We start from the raw sequence: 16,539 nt of genomic DNA on the forward strand, positions 1-16,539 counted from the left end.
GGCCTGATCGAGAATATTGATGTTGGTGCGTCTATCCTCCCAGTGGATTTGCAGGATCTTGCGGAGGCAGCATTGGTGGGATTTCTCCAGTGCTTTGAGGTGTCTACTGTCAAAGGTCCATGATTCTGAGCCATATAGGAGGATGGTATGACTACAGCCCTGTAGACCATAAGCTTGGTGCCAGATTTGAGGTCCAAGTCTTCGAACACTTTCTTCCTCAGGCGACCAAAGGATGCGCTGGCGCACTGGAGGCAGTGTTGGACCTCATCATCGATGTCTGCCCTTGCTGATATTAGGCTCTCGAGGTATGGAAAATAGTCGACATTGTCCATGGCCGTGCTGTGGATTTTGATGACCGGGGGGCAGTACTGTGTGGCGGGGTCAGTTTGGTGGAGAACTTTTGTCTTACGGCTGTTTAGTGTAAGGCCCATGCTTTCGTACGCCTCGGTGAAGATGTTGATGAAGGCTTGAAGTTCATCCTCTGAATGAGCGCAGTCGCAAGCGTCATCCGCGTACTGTCGCTCGACGACAGAGCATGGGACGGCCATGGATATAACCTGGAGGCAACGAAGGTTGAACAGGTTCTATAGTTTAGTTCCGCTCCATGGCCCCTGCGCAAGGATGACACGCAAATTCGTGAAGTGTTCCATATTTTTAGCCTTGAGGAGGAATTCATGGAGTGCATACGGGATTGTTTCTTGGTATGTTACAGAACCTACAAGGGAGCAAGCTATCTTAGATCTGGTCCTGTGTAATGAGACAGGAATAGTAGGCGATCTCCTAGTCGGAGATCCTCTCGGAATGAGTGATCACGGTATGGTTGAATTTATAAAATTCTGACGGGGTTAGACAGGTTAGATGCAGGAAGAATGTTCCCAATGTTGGGGAAGTCCAGAACCAGGGGACACAGTCTAAGGATAAGGGGGAAGCCATTTAGGACTGAGATGAGGCGGAATTTCTTCACCCAGAGAGTGGTGAACCTGTGGAATTCTCTACCACAGAAAGTTGTTGAGGCCAATTCACTAAATATATTCAAAAAGGAGTTAGATGAAGTCCTTACTACTAGGGGAATCAAGGGGTATGGTGAGAAAGCAGGAATGGGGTACTGAAGTTGCATGTTCAGCCATGAACTCATTGAATGGCGGTGCAGGCTAGAAGGGCCGAATGGCCTACTCCTGCACCTATTTTCTATGTTTCTATGTTTCCAGCGAGGAGCTTTTTGAGCATGAGATGGAGCATTACAACAAGGAAGATCGAGTAGAGAGTTGGCATGATGACGCAGCCCTGCTTGACCCCGTTCCGGACATGGATTGGGTCTGTGGTGGATCCATTGGTCAGGATCACGGCTTGCATGTCATCATGGATCAGGCGGAGGATGGTGACTAACTTTTGGCGGCAGCCGAAACAGAGGAGGACACGCCATAGTTCCTTATGGTTGACAATGTCAAAGGTCTTTGTGAGGTCAAAAAAAGCAATGTACAAAGGTTATTGCTGTTCCCTGCATTTCTCTTGTAGTTGTCGTGTGGTGAAGATCATGTTCGTTGTAACCCTGAGTGGACGGAATCGACATTGCGACTTTGGGAGGATCTCCTCAGCCACACGGAGAAGATGGTTGAGGAGAATTATAGCAATGACTTTCCTGGTGGCCGACCACTAGGAGATTACTCTGTAGTTGCCTCAGTCGGACATGTCCCCTTTTTTAAAGATGGTCACTATTACAGCAACTCTGAAATGTCCCGACATGCTCTCCTCATTCCAGATAAGAGAGATGAGGTTATGCATTCGTGCCAATAGTGCCTCTCCGTCATATTTTAGTGCCTCAGTGGGGATTCCATCTGCTCCTGATGCCTTGTTGTTCTTGAGCTGACGGATGGCCTTTTCTACCTCGTGCAGTGGTGGGGTTTTGCTGAGATGGTGGTGGGTAGCATGCTGCGGAATGTAGTTGAGGACACTCGTGTCAATGGCAGAGTCTCAATTAAGGAGCTTGGTTATAGTGGCCTGGAGGGCAGACCATGCGCTGTGGGCACTCTGCATCTCAAGGTCATCGAGAGATGCCAGGTTGGCAGTGAGGCGCTGGCTGTATAGGGCTCCCTTAACTGGATCTTTGCGTGCCCTGTCGTTGATTTTTCTGTGGCATTTCTTCTGTTGCCGTCACCGCTTTGGGGCTCTATTAATGTTGATGATGGGACGGATTAGTCGGAGATCCGTCCAGCAGTCGTCGGCTCCTGTCATGGCGTGAGTGATGCGCACATCCTTGCGGTCCCTCGCTCGGACGACGACGTAGTCGAGCAGGTGCCAGTGCTTGGAGCGAGAGTGTTTCCACGATGCCTTGTACTTGTCCCTCTGGCAGAACAAGGTGTTGGTGATGACAAGGTCGAGCAGGGTACCGCTGGAGTTGGTTTTCCGTACCCTCTCTCTGCCGATCACGCCTCCTGAGAGATCTGTGTCCTTACCGACTCTGGCATTGAAGTCGCCAAGGAGGATCAGTTTGTCTTCCGTTTGGGACAGGGATTGTTTGAGGCTGGAGTAGAATTCTTCTTTGGTCTCATCTGTTGCTGGAAGTTCTGGGGTGTACGTGCTGATGACTGTGGCACACTGGTTCCGGGATAGGGTGAACCGGAGAGTCATGAGACGTTCACTAATCCTGCAGGGGGAGTCTCTGAGGCAGTTGATCAGCTCGTTCTTGATGGCGAAGCCAACTCCATGGAGGTGGCATTCTTCTTCTGCCTTGCCTTTCCAGAAGAAGGTGTAATCTCCACCTTGTTCTTTGAGCTGGCCTTCCCCTGCCCACCCAGTCTCGCTTAGGGTGGCAATGTCGACGTCGAAGTGACTAAGTTCCCGGGCAACGAAGGCGGTGTGGCATTTCAGCCTGTCGCTATTGGGGTTGTCCATGAGGGTCCTGATATTCCAGGTCACAAATTTCATTTTGAAAGGCGGGGGGATGCCTGTGTGTGAGTTCTGGGTGGGTGTTGTACACCAGCTACCACACGGGCTTTACAGAGCAATGTCTTGGGGCTAGATTTTACACTTTTGTGCAGATCGGCCAAAAATGGGCGGTATTTCTGGTGTGGGCGGTAAGAATGGGTTTTCAGATCACCTGCTCGCGGTAAGCCCCTTCAACCCATTTTTGAAATTGGGCCTTACCGCGAGTGCTATGAAATGGGCGGTCGCATTAAATTTCTCTGACCTTCTGCCGTAAAGTGTCGCCGTCCTTAACAATGGCATGGCAACGCTCGATTCCTGCGATTCAGGAGATCAAGGGTCATCATGACATGCGCAAAAGAGGAGAAAGAGAGAGCGGGAGCTGAGAGGGAGTGATGGCATGTGTGGGTGTGGTGTGGCTGCTTTGGGAGGAAGGAGGGAGAGTTTTGAGCTTTAGAGCAAATAGGGAAATAAAAATTAGCTGTTAACTGCCAGATATTTTCCCGAATTTGGTGCCTATAATGGAGGGAGATGAGGAGACACAGCAAGCTGTGGAGACTGACACTGGCGAGAACAGTGAGCTGGAAGAGGAGCACATTGGAGGGCTAAAAGAGCGAGGAGATTCTCGGACAAGGCAAATGCCTCCCTCCTGCAGGAGGTCGAGTTACGCTGAGGTGATTTGACCCAGGGAGGGCGTGGGAAGCCCAACCCAAAGGCCTACCAGAAGATATGGGCCAAGATAGCAGAGGTGGTCTCGTCGACGACTAACAAGGTGCGTGAAGGCAACCAATGCCGCAAACGATAGAACAACCTTGTCGGATCTGCAAGAGTAAGTATTACATTTATTTATATGTATTTATATAATTTGATTTGTAACGGTCATGAATGAATAACAGCAGATGTGAGGCACTTTGCAATCTTTCTCCCTTTAAATAATAACTTGCTATTTTATTTTTTCTGCCAAAGTGCTTGACCTCACACTTTCCAACATTATACTCCATCTGCCAAATTTTTGCCCACTCACTTAGCCTGTCTATGTCCTTTTGCAGCTTTTTTTATGTCCTCCTCACTCATTACTTTTCCTCCCATCTTTGTATCGTCAACAAACTTGGCTATGTTACACTGAGTCCCTTCCTCCAAGTCGTTAATATAGATTGTAAATAGTTGGTGTCCCAGCACTGATTCCTGCGGCACCCCACTCGTTACTGATTGCCAACCAGAGAATGAAACATTTATCCCGACTCTCTGTTTTCTGTCTGTTAGCCAATCTTCTATGCATGCTAATACATTACCCCCAACCCCGTGAAATTTTTTATCTTGTGCAGTAACCTTTTGTGTGACACCTTGTCAAATGCCTTCTGGAAGTCCAAATACACCACATCCACTGGTTCCCCTTTATCCACCCTGTTAATTACATTCTCAAAGAATTCCAGCAAATTTGTCAAACATGACTTCCCCTTCATAAATCCATGTTGACTCTGTCTGACCAAATGTTGCTTTTCCAAATGTCCCATTACTGCTTCTTTAATAATGGACTCCAACATTTTCCCAACCACAGATGTTAGGCTAACTGGTTTATAGTTTTCTGTTTTTTGTCTGCCTCCTTTTTTGAATAGGGGCATTACATTTGCAGTTTTCCAATCAGCTGGGAGCTCCCCAGAATCCAGGGAATTTTGGTAAATTACAACCAATGCACCAAAATCCCTGCCGGTACTTCTCTTCAGACCCTAGGATGCAAGCCATCAGGTCCAGCGGATTTATCTGCCTTTTGTCCCATTATCTTATTGAGTACCACCTCCTTGGTGATGTTGATTGTGTTAAGTTCCTCCCCCCCTATTGCCCCTTAACTATGCACTGCTGGAAAATTGTTAGTGTCCTCTACCGTAAAGACTGATACAAAATACTCATTTAGAGTTTCTGCCATCTCCATGTTCCTCATTACTAATTGTCCGGTCTCGGCCTCTAAGGGACCAACATTTACTTTAGCCACTCTTTTTCTTTTTATATACGTATAGAAACTCTTTCTATCTGTTTTTACATTTTGTGCTCCTTTACTTTCATAGTCTATCTTCCCTTAATAATTTTTTTCGTCATTCTTTGCTGGCTTTTAAAAGCTTCCCAATCTTCTGTCCTCCCACTAGTTTTGGCCACTTTGTATGCCCTTGTTTTTAATCACATACCGTCCTTTATTTCTTTAGTTAGTCACGGATGGCTTTCTTTACTCTTGCACCTTTTCCTCCTTACTGGAATATATTTTTTCTTGAGAGTTGTGAACTATCTGTTTAAATGTACACCACTGTTCATCAACCGTTCTACATTTCAATCTGTTTTCCCAGTCCACTTTAGCGAACTCTGCCCTCATACCTTCATAGTCTCCTTTATTTAAGCCTTGCGCACTAGGTCCGTGCAGCAGAGCAGGTCTCCAGTCATCCTGGTTCAACCCTTGCCACTGGATAAATGCCTAGCCCTGTCAAGCCCGTGTGGTGGCTAATGTGCAACGGTCACCACATGTTAATAAAATCCACGGACAGGCATCTTCCACTACCTCAATTGGAGTTCAGGACTGGAACATCGGGTCCTTCATTGAAACATCTGTGAACTCTTGTGGAAGCAAGTCATCCTTGCTCGAGGAACCGCCTATGATGTACTGACGTGGATAGAGAACTGGCTGGCAGACAGGAAGCAGAGAGTCGGGATAAACGGGTCCTTTTCAGAATGGCAGGCAGTGACTAGTGGAGTGTCGTAGGGCTCAGTGCTGGGACCCCAGCTCTTTACAATATATATTAATGATTTAGATGATGGAATTGAATGTAATATCTCCAAATTTGCAGATGACACTAAACTGGGTGGCGGTGTGAGCTGTGAGGAGGACACTAAGAGGCTGCAGGGTGACTTGGACAGGTTAGGTGAGTGAACAAATGCATGGCAGATGCAGTATAATGTGGATAAATGTGAGGTTATCCACTTTGGTGGCAAAAACACGAAGGCAGAATATTATCTGAATGGCGGCAGATTAGGGAAGGGGGAGGTGCAACGAGACCTGGGTGTCATGTTTCATCAGGCATTGAAATTTGGCATGCAGGTACAGCAGGCGGTGAAGAAGGCAAATGGTATGTTGGCCTTCATAGCAAGGGGATTTGAGTATAGGAGTAGGGAAGTCTTACTGCAGTTGTACAGAGCCTTGGTGAGGCCCCACCTGGAATACTGTGTTCAGTTTTGGTCTCCTAATCTGAGGAAGGACATTCTTGCTATTGAGGGAGTGCAGCGAAGGTTCACCAGACTGATTCTACGGATGACTGGACTGACATATGAGGAGAGACTGGATCAACTGGGCCTTTATACATTGGAGTTTAGAAGGATGAGAGGAGATCTCATAGAAACATATAAAATTCTGACGGGACTGGACAGGTTAGATGTGGGAAGAATGTTCCCTATGTTGGGGAAGTCCAGAACCAGGGGACACAGTCTTAGGATAAGGGGCAGGCCATTTAGGACTGAGATGAGGAGAAACTTCTTCACTCAGAGAGTTGTTAACTTGTGGAATTCCCTGCCGCAGAGTGTTGTTGATGCTAGTTCATTGGATATATTCAAAAGGGAGTTAGATATGGCCCTTACGGCTAAAGGGATCAAGGGGTATGGAGAGAAACCAGGAAAGGGGTACTGAAGGAATGATCAGCCATGGTCTTATTGAATGATGGTGCAGGCTCGAAGGGCCGAATGGCCTACTCCTGCACCTATTTTCTATGTTTCTATGTTTCTATCATATTTAAGGTAACGTCCATCCTTCTCGTGTACAGGGCCTCCGTGACCTGTCTAATACCATGATCGGTTGCATGGTGAGACAGAGGGCAAATCTCGACCGCAGAGGATCGAAAGGAACCGGACGCGTAGAAAGACAGCTCCGTGGTGACCTTGATCTCGATCGACACTGATGTCCTGATGGCAGGTTGCATATGTGGCCTGATGAGCTCACATATTTTATTGATCACCACCTTGTGTAAGTGCAGTCTCTGAAGGCAGGTGTGAGGCGAACGGGTGGGGGGCCAATAGTTCGCAGCAACATCACTGAAATGGAGGAGCAGGTGCTCACACTCGTGGGGAAGCATCCCGGACGGCCACACAACCATCTGCAGACCCTGAAGTGATGCGACGTGAGTAAAGTTTACACCATTGCGTGATGTAAAATCAATAGATGCCACACCCAAGCATATCCGAACAATCATATATGATAGATGATTTCTAAAATTGTCCTATATGCTGGCCTAATGAAAATCATTGCAATGCAGAATATGTTGATGGTCATGAAATGTGATGTCTGGGATGATTTTGATAGCAGTGGTGCTTTTCTCGTGCATATGCTGTGTGCAGCGCTGGAATCACCTTGTGACCCTAGCACCCCCCTTCTCCTCTAATAACCTCATTTGTGTTTTGCAGCTCAGCCAGCAGCGCAGCCCCAGGCAAGACCACAGAGGCCAGAAGGTGGGGACGAGGGGCCGGACTCGCCGGATGATCCTCCATCTGGTGCTGAGGAGCTGCGATTCTCGCCCGTCAATCAGCTGGGGTCTGTTCTCTACGGACGAGAGCGCGGACTTCCAGGAACCTGCATCGCCACGTTCCAGAAGCCATTCCACCCCAAGGCCATCTATAGGTCCTCCGGTCATTCCCGCCTCCACTCTGGAGGTACCGGCCCCAAGCATCTCGCCACAGGGCATCCCATTTGCCCCGAGGACGGCGCCGACCCCGCGGACGTTTCGTAAACCAACTGGGCCTTTATACATTGGAGTTTAGAAGAATGAGAGGGGATCTCATAGAAACGTATAAGATTCTGACGGGACGGGACAGGTTAGATGCAGGTAAATTGTTCCCGATGTTGAGGAAGTCCAGAAGCAGGGGACACAGTCTAAGGATAAGGGGTAGCCCATTTAGGACTGAGATGAGGAGAAACTTCTTCACTCAGAGAGTTGTTAACCTGTAGAATTCCCTGCCGCAGAGATTTGTTGATGCCATTTCATTGGATATATTCAAGAGGAGTTAGATATGGCCCTTACGGCTAAGGGGATCAAGGGGTATGGAGAGAAAGCAGGAAAGGGATACTGAGGGAATGATCAGCCATGATCTTATTGAATGGTGGTGCAGGCGCGAAGGGCCGAATGGCCTACTCCTGCAACTAGTTTCTATGTGAATGCGGCAGGTCTGGTCCACGAGCGTCACATGAGAGCGGAGAGATGATACCGTTGTCCAGGCGGACTGTAGACATTGGTGACTAGATCCTCTTTGCATTGGGGGACATTTCCCGAGAGCTGGCCACCATGACGGAGTACGTCCCGCGGATAGCGGAAGCCCTGGAGGCGATAGCAGGGAACACTGCTGGCACAGGCCTCCCAGTGGTACTGGAGCACGGCACTCCACTCCTTGGTTCCGCAGCACCACTGCCAACGACAAATGAGAGGCAGGACCAAGATCCTGCTTCTCAACCAGAGATTGTTCCCTCCTTGGCAGCCTCCGCTCCCATACCCGTCTAACCACTGCCTCTGCCTTCATCACCACCCCCCCCCCAATGAGGCACTGCCTGTGGAGGTCTTTGACCAGGCGGCATGGAGCGAGGAGGGGAAGGGGTAGAGGTGGGGAGAAGAAGGGGAGGGGGGGACGGAAAGTGATGTGCATGTCCGCAGGTGATGGCTGTGTTATATCTCCATCTGGGTGTATGCAATTTGTTGTAATGTATGGAGGGAGGGGGCCACGCTCCTGCTTTGAATTTTAATCTGTGTTGCTGGACATGTTGACCATTTGATTGCTGACAATGGTCGAAAAAGTCGAGTGTGGGCGAGGGTTGGGCGTTTATTGGCCGTGATACTTATGATTTGTTTAGAGTTCCTGCCAACTCCATGTTCCCCATTACTAATTTCCCGGTCTCGTCCTCTAAGGGACCAACATTTACTTTAGCCACACTTTTTCTTTTTATATACCTATAGAAACTCTTGCTATCTGTTTTTATATTTTGTGCTAGTTTACTTTCATAGTCTCTCTTCCCTTTCTTAATCATTTTTTTAGTTATGCTTTGCTGGCTTTTAAAAGCTTCCCAGTCTTCTGTCCACCCACTAGTTTTGGCCACTTTATATGCCCTTGTTTTTAATTGGATAATGTCCTTTATTTCTTTATTTAGCCATGGATGGCTATCTTTTCTCTACACACTTTCCTCTTCACATGAATATATTTTTCTTGAGAGTTGTGAAATATCTCCTTAAATGTATACCACTGTTCATCAACCGTCCTATACTTTAGTCTATTTTCCCAGTCCACTTTACCCAACTCTGCCCTCATACCTTCATAGTCTCCTTTATTTAAGCTTGGTACATTGGTTAGAGATCCAACTTACTCACCCTCCATCTGAATTTGAAATTCAATCATGCTATGATCACTCAGTCCGAGGGAATCCTTTACTAGGAGATTGTTTAGTAATCCTGTCTCATTACACGAGACCTGATCTAAGATAGCCTGCCCCCTGGTTGGTTCCATTACAAACTGCTCAAGGAACCTGTCCCTTACACACTCTATGAACTCCTCCTCAAAGCTACCCTGACCAATTTGATTTGTCCAATCAATATGGAGGTTAAAATCACTCATGATTATTGCTGTTCCTTTTGAATTTCAAAAACCATATGGTAGTAATAGTAGGGGATTTTAACTATCCTTTTGATTGGGACAAATATAGTGTGAAGGGTAAAAAGGATGAGGAATTCTTAAAATGCATTCAAGAGAAGTTTTTTAGTCAGTATGTAACCAGCCCAACATGAGAGGGGGTGGTTTTGGATTTAGTTTTGGGGAATGAAGCTGGGCAGATTGAAGGGATATTAGTGGGAGAGCACTTGGGTGCCAGTGACCATAATTCAGTCAGATTCAAGTTAGTTATGGATAAGGACAAGGATAGGCCTGGAATAAAAATCCCAAATTGGGGAAAAGCTAACTTTGCGAAGTTGAGGAGTGATTTGACCACAGTGAGCTGTGTTATACAGGCAACTCTCGATTATCCGTACACTGATCTAATGGAGAACCCGCTGCAACGGCACTTTTAAAAACTGTGATTCTGTCCCGTGTACAGCTGCACATGACCATTAAACCCACCCTACACACAGTCCTGCACTGACATACAGCATTATCACTACACACAGAGGAAGGGCTTTATTTTATAATAAAGTTTAATGCTATATCGACCTTAAAGGAATCCTTGTAGAGCAATCAAATTAACTCGGACCTGGACAGTCTGTCTGCTCATACTGCGACCCACCCTAACGTTATCAAATTGAAGGCATTGCTCCCAACCCCGTTCTTTTAGGGCACTGTCCAGATCATCACGCTGGAAGCAAGTTCAGAGGGGCAAAAGATTTATCCAACTCTTCCTCCCTTCCCTGCCGTCTTTCCGTTTTCTGATCTTGGTGAATGTGCTCTTGTGCAGTCAGGAGTATCACTGAGGGTGCTGCCTTGGGGGTAAGTAAAGCCGAGTCTCATTCGATCTCCAGCGGTTGAAGCCTTTAGACTGGCCATTTTAAGAAAAAGTAGATACAGTATAACATGGGTCTCTTCACTTTATATTAAAATGAATAGGTGGACAATCCCATCCTGGAGTGCACAGAAACAGAAATGAAATCAAAGTACTGTATAAATTTGGGACCCAAACATTCTCGGCAAGTACGTATACTCGTCCTAGCGGCAAAATCGTTTACTCGGAATAGCCCAATCCCCGAGAGCCCCGGATAATCGAGAGTTGCCTGTATATATAAACTTGTATATACCTTGTACAGCCACCAGAGAGCTTATCCCCTGGAGCACAGGTACTTAAGGAGGCCTCACAGGCTGGAGAGGCACGCTGGAGAGGCACTCTGGAGACCTGCAATAAAAGACTAAGGTCACACTTTACTTTGAGCTCACAGTATCCAGTCAGATTTATTATACATACATAACAACTGCCGACGAGATACAAATGATGAACCCAATGATGCAGAGAACAGTGGGAATCCTGGAGAAATTATCAGAGGGAGATGATTGGGAAACCTCTGTGGAGTGACTCGACCAATACTTCGTGACCAATGAGCTGGAAGGAGAAATGAACGCTGACAAACGAAGGGCGATCCTCCTCACCGTTTGCAGGGCACCAACGTATGGCCTCATGAAAAATCTTCTCGCTTCAGCGAAACCCACAGAGAAGTCGTACGATGATTTGTGCACACTGGTCCAGGAGCATTTAAATTCGAGGGAAAGCATTCTGATGGCGAAATACCGGTTCTACACGTACAAGAGATCTAAAGGCCAGGAAGTGGCGAGCTACGTCACCGAGCTAAGGCGCATTGTAGAACATTGCGAATTTGAAGGACACTTGGAGCACATGCTCCATGGACTTCTTTGTACTTGGCATTGGCCATGAAGTAATACTTCACAAACCTTTGACTGTAGAGACCCCAACCTTGAGCATAGCCATAGCGATAGCCCAGGCGTTCATCGCCACCAGTAACAATACCAAACAAATCTCTCAGCACATGAGTGCTGCTGCAAGTACTGTGAACAAAGTAATGTTGTTTTTGAATTGTAATGTACAGGACAGGACTTACATGCCTGCAGCTGCACATCCACAGATGTCTCAGAGTCCACCATCAAGGGTGGTGAATGCAAGGCTATTAATAACTTGTTGGTGCTGCGGAGGTGATCATCATTTTCATTCATGCCACTTCAAAGGATACGTTTGCAAGGGCCGTGGAACAATGGGACACCTCCAATATATGTGCAGGCAAGCTGCAAACCCTGCTAATCCTGCAAACCAACATGTTGCAGAGGAGGACAGATCCACGGTGGATCACGATGAACCAGAGCCTCAGACTGAGGAGGCAGAGGCATATGGGGTGCACACATTTACTACAAATTGTCCCCCGATAATGCTGAAGGTTGAAGTAAATGTACTCCCGGTGTCAATGGAACTGGACACTGGTGTGAGCCAGTCCATAATGAGCAAAAAGACTTTCGATAAATTGTGGTGCAGCAAGGCCTCAAGGCCAGTCCTGACTCCCATTCGTACTAAACTGAGAACATGCACAAAGGAACATGCTACCGGAATGGTCTTCAACGATGGAGCGGTGCACAATTTACCACTCTGGGTGGTATCGGGTGATGGTCCCATGCTGTTCGGCAGGAGCTGGCTGGGAAAGATATGTTGGAACTGGGAAGCCGTCCGAGCGCTCTCGTCCGTCGACGATACTTCATGTGCCCAGGTCCTAAAAATGTTCCCCTCACTGTTTGAACCGGGCATCGGGAAGGTCCAAGGAGCAAAAGTGCAGATCCACTTGATTCCAGAGGCGTGGCCCATCCATCACAAGGTGAGAGTGGTACCGTACATGATGAGAGAGAGGGTGGAGATCGATCTGGACCGGCTGCAACAAGAATTTCGCTGATCGAATTCAACGAGTGGGCCAGTCCGATTGTTCCAGTCCTCAAGGACGATGACACCATCAGAATCTGTGGTGATTACAAAGTAACTATCAATCATTTCTCCCTGCAGGATCAATACCAGCTACCAAAAGCAGACGACCTATTTGCGACGCTGGCGGGAGGCAAAATGTTCATGAAGCTGGACTGACCTTGGCCTACATGACGCAGGAGCTGGAGGAATCATCAAAGGGCCTCACCTGCATCAACACGTACAAAGTTCTCTTCACTTACAACAGATGCCCATTTGGGATTCGATCAGCCGCGGCGATATTCCAGAGGAGCATGGAAAGCTTGCTGAAGTTGGTCCTGTGCACCATGGTCTTCCAGGACAACATCTCGGTTGCAGGTCGGGACACCGTCGAGCACCTGCAGAATCTGGATGAGGTTCCTAGTCAGCTTAATCGTGTGGGGCTCAGATTAAAATGCTCTAAGTGCATTTTGCTGGCGCCTGAAGTGGAGTTCCTGGGGAGAAGAATTGCGGCGGACGGCATCAGGCCCACCGATTCAAAGACTGGGGCAATCAAGAACGCACCGAGACCACAGAACGTGATGGAGCTGCGGTCGTTTCTAGGACTCCTGAACTACTTTGGTGACTTCTTACCGGGTCTTAGCACACTGTTAGAACCACTGCACTCTTTACTGCGTAAAGGAGATAAATGGGTATGGGATAAAAGCCAAGAAAATGCCTTTGAGAAAGCTAGGAAACTGTTATGCTCAAACAAATTGCTTGTGTTGTATGATTCATGTAAGCATTTGGTACTAGCATGTGATGCGTCATCCTACAGTGTCGGGTGTGTATTGCAACAAGCTAATGAATCTGGGAAATTGCAACCGGTTGCTTATGCATCCAGAAGTCTGTCTAAGGGTGAGAGAGCCTACAGCATGATCGAAAAAGAAGCGTTAGCGTGTGTTTATGGGGTAAATAAAATGCATCAATATCTGTTTGGGCTCAAATTTGAATTGGAAACCAACCATAAGCCACTTTTATCCCTCTTTTCTGAAAGTAAGGGGATAAATACGAATGCATCGACCCGCATCCAGAGATGGGCGCTCACGTTGTCCGAATTCAACTATGCTATCCGCCATAGGCTAGGCACAGAAAACTGTGCCGATGCTCTCAGTAGGCTGCCATTGCCCACCACTGGACCGGAGATGGCACAGCCCGCAGATTTAGTTATGGTAATGGAAGCATTCGATTGTGAGCAATCACCTGTTACCGCCCAACAGATTAGAACCTGGACGAGTCAGGACCCCTTACTGTCCTTAGTAAAAAAACTGTGTGCTCCTCGGGAGTTGGTCCAGTGACCCGTTAGAGATGCAGGAAGAACTAAAGCAGTACTAGAGTCGCAGAGGTGAAATGTCCATACAGGCAGACTGCCTCCTATGGGGTAATCGGGTAGTGGTGCCAAAAAAGAGCAGAGACACTTTCATTAGTGACCTCCACAGTACCCACTCAGGCATTGTAATGATGAAAGCGATAGCCTGATCCCACGTGTGGTGGTCCGGTATCAATGCAGACTTCGAGTCCTGCGTGCACAAATGTAACACATGTTCACAGTTAAGCAATGCACCGAGGGAGGCGCCACTAAGTTTATGGTCCTGACCCTCCAAACCATGGTCCAGGGTCTATGTCGACTATGCAGGCCCATTCTTGGAAAAAATTTTCTTAGTGGTTGTTGATGCGTACTCCAAATGGATTGACTGTGAGATAATGTTGGCAAGCACGTCCGCTGCCATCATTGAAAGCCTGCGGGCCATGTTTGCCACCCACGGCCTGCCTGACGTCCTTGTGAGTGACAATGGGCTTGGCTTCACCAGTGGCAAGTTCAAAGAGTTCATGACCCGCAATGAGATCAAACATGTCACATCTGCCCCATTTAAACCAGCGTTCAATGGTCAGGCAGAGCGAGCAGTGCAAACAATCAAGCAGAGCTTGAAGAGGGTATCAGAAGGCTTATCGCAGACTCGCTTATCCCGAGTCGTGCTTAGTTACCGCACAAGACCCCACTCGCTCACTGGGACCCCACTGAACTGCTCATGAAAAGGGCACTTAAGAAAAGTCTCTCGTTAGTCCACCCTGATCTACATGAACAGGTAGTGAGCAGGCGGCTTCAACAGAATACATATCATGATCGTGCAAATGTGTCACGCAAAATCGAGATTAATGATCCTGTATTTGTGTTGAACTATAGACAGGGTCCCAAGTGGCTTCCCGGCACTGTCGTGGCCAAAGAGAGGAGTAGGGTGTTTCTGGTCAAACTTTCAAATGGACTCAACTGCAGAAAACACTTGGACCAAACCAAACTCAGATTCACGGATTATCGAGAATAACCCACAATCGACTCTACCTTTTACGACCCCCCAACACACACACACACACACAAGTGGCAACCGACCCAGCGGCTGACCACAAAGCTGAGTCCATCACCTGCAGCAGCCCAGCAGGACTCACCACACCCAGCAGCCCAGCAAGGTCAGCTGCGCAGCAGCCCAGTGAGGGCCCAACAAACAACTCACCAAAAGCAGCATTTGCACCGAGACGATCAACCAGGGAAAGGAAGACCCCAGATCGACTCACATTGTAAATAGTTACACTATTGACTTTCGGGGGTGGGTGGGGGGGGGGTGTGGGGAGTGTTGTTATATATATAAACCTGTAAATAGCTTGTGTAACCACCAGAGGGCTCATTCCCTGGAGTCCCAAGGGATCCCACAATCCCCTTGGAGCACCTGTACATAAGGAGGCCTCACAGGCTGGAGAGGCACTCTGAGATCTGTAATAAAGGACTACGGTCACACATTACTTTAAGCTTACAGTATCTGGTCTGATTCTTTATTCAAGACATAACACCGGGCATACGAGGAATATGTGGTGGAGTACAATTCTGCTGCTGCTGATGGACCACACCGCCTCATGGATGCCCAGTTTTGAGCTGCTAGATCTGCTCTAAATGTATCCCAATTAGAATGGTGATAGTGTAACACAATACATTGGAGGGCATCCTTAGTGTGAAGACGGGACTTTGTCTCCACAAGGACTATAAGGTCATCACTCCCAGGAATACTGTCATGGAAGATGTGATAATCGATTGGTGAGGATGAATTCAAGTAGGTTTTTCCCTCATGTTGATTCTCTCACCACCTGCCGCAGGCTCAATCTCGCAGCTATGTTCTTCAAGACTCGACCAGCTCAGTCAGTATTGGTGCTACCGGGCGAGTCTTAGTGATGGACATTAAAGTCCCTCACCCAGAGTGTGCCCTTGCTACCCTCAGTGCTTCTTCCAAGTGATGTTCAACATGGAGGAGTACTGATTCATCAGCTTAGGGAGCATGGTAGGTGGTAATCAGCAGGAGGTTTCTTTACCTTGTTTGACCTAATGCTATGAGACTTCATGGGTCCAGAGTCAATGTTGAGGGCTCCCAGGGTCACTCCCTTCTGACCATATATCATAGTGCCATCACCCCTGGTGGATCTGTCTAACCGGTGGGACAGGCTATATTCAAGAATGATGGTGGATGAGTCTGGGACTTTGGCTGATAGGGATGACTCTATGAAAATGACTATGTCAGGCTGTTGCTTTACTAGTCTGTGGGACAGTTGTCCCAATTTTGGCACAAGTCCCCAAATGTTAGTGAGGAGGACTCTGTAGTATTGATTGGGCTGGGTGTGCCTTTGTCAGGGCTGAATCCAGTGCCAGGAGTTCCATTGTTTTTCGTAGCAGTTTTGATACAACTGAGTGGCTTGCCATTTGAGAAGGCAGTTAAGAGTCAACCATTTTTTGGTCAGCTCCCTATTTAGTATTGGCCAGTCCTGGATTTCACTTTCTTGATATGCTCTTTTAATGTCAGCATTCAGTCTAATGTGACTCCAAGGTACACCAGATCATCCTAATACTCGAGGATTGTACCATCCCACTTTTTTTTGGAGCTTCTTCTTGGCCTGATGGGGTTTCAAGAGGAAGATGCACACTTGTTTCTTGCAAGTGTTCAGAAACTATAGTATTATACAAGTGCGCTCACAGATCTTTCCATTGGGTGGTGATGCACAAAGCATTTCCATAGCTAAATTATCGCATGTCAGTGAATTCTGGTTGATCATTTCTGTATGCAATAAACAGCAGGGGTACTAGCACTGAGCCTGAG

General features: G+C 47.6%; 1 pseudogene; it reads left to right on the forward strand.

Moving 5' to 3' along the window:
• Nucleotides 1-602: 602 nt before the first annotated feature.
• On the forward strand, nucleotides 603-656 carry LOC139264958 (U6 spliceosomal RNA; annotated as a pseudogene).
• Nucleotides 657-16,539: the final 15,883 nt, after the last annotated feature.

This window comes from Pristiophorus japonicus, chromosome 5, assembly GCF_044704955.1.
Source record: "Pristiophorus japonicus isolate sPriJap1 chromosome 5, sPriJap1.hap1, whole genome shotgun sequence".
Lineage (NCBI taxonomy): Eukaryota > Metazoa > Chordata > Chondrichthyes > Pristiophoridae > Pristiophorus > Pristiophorus japonicus.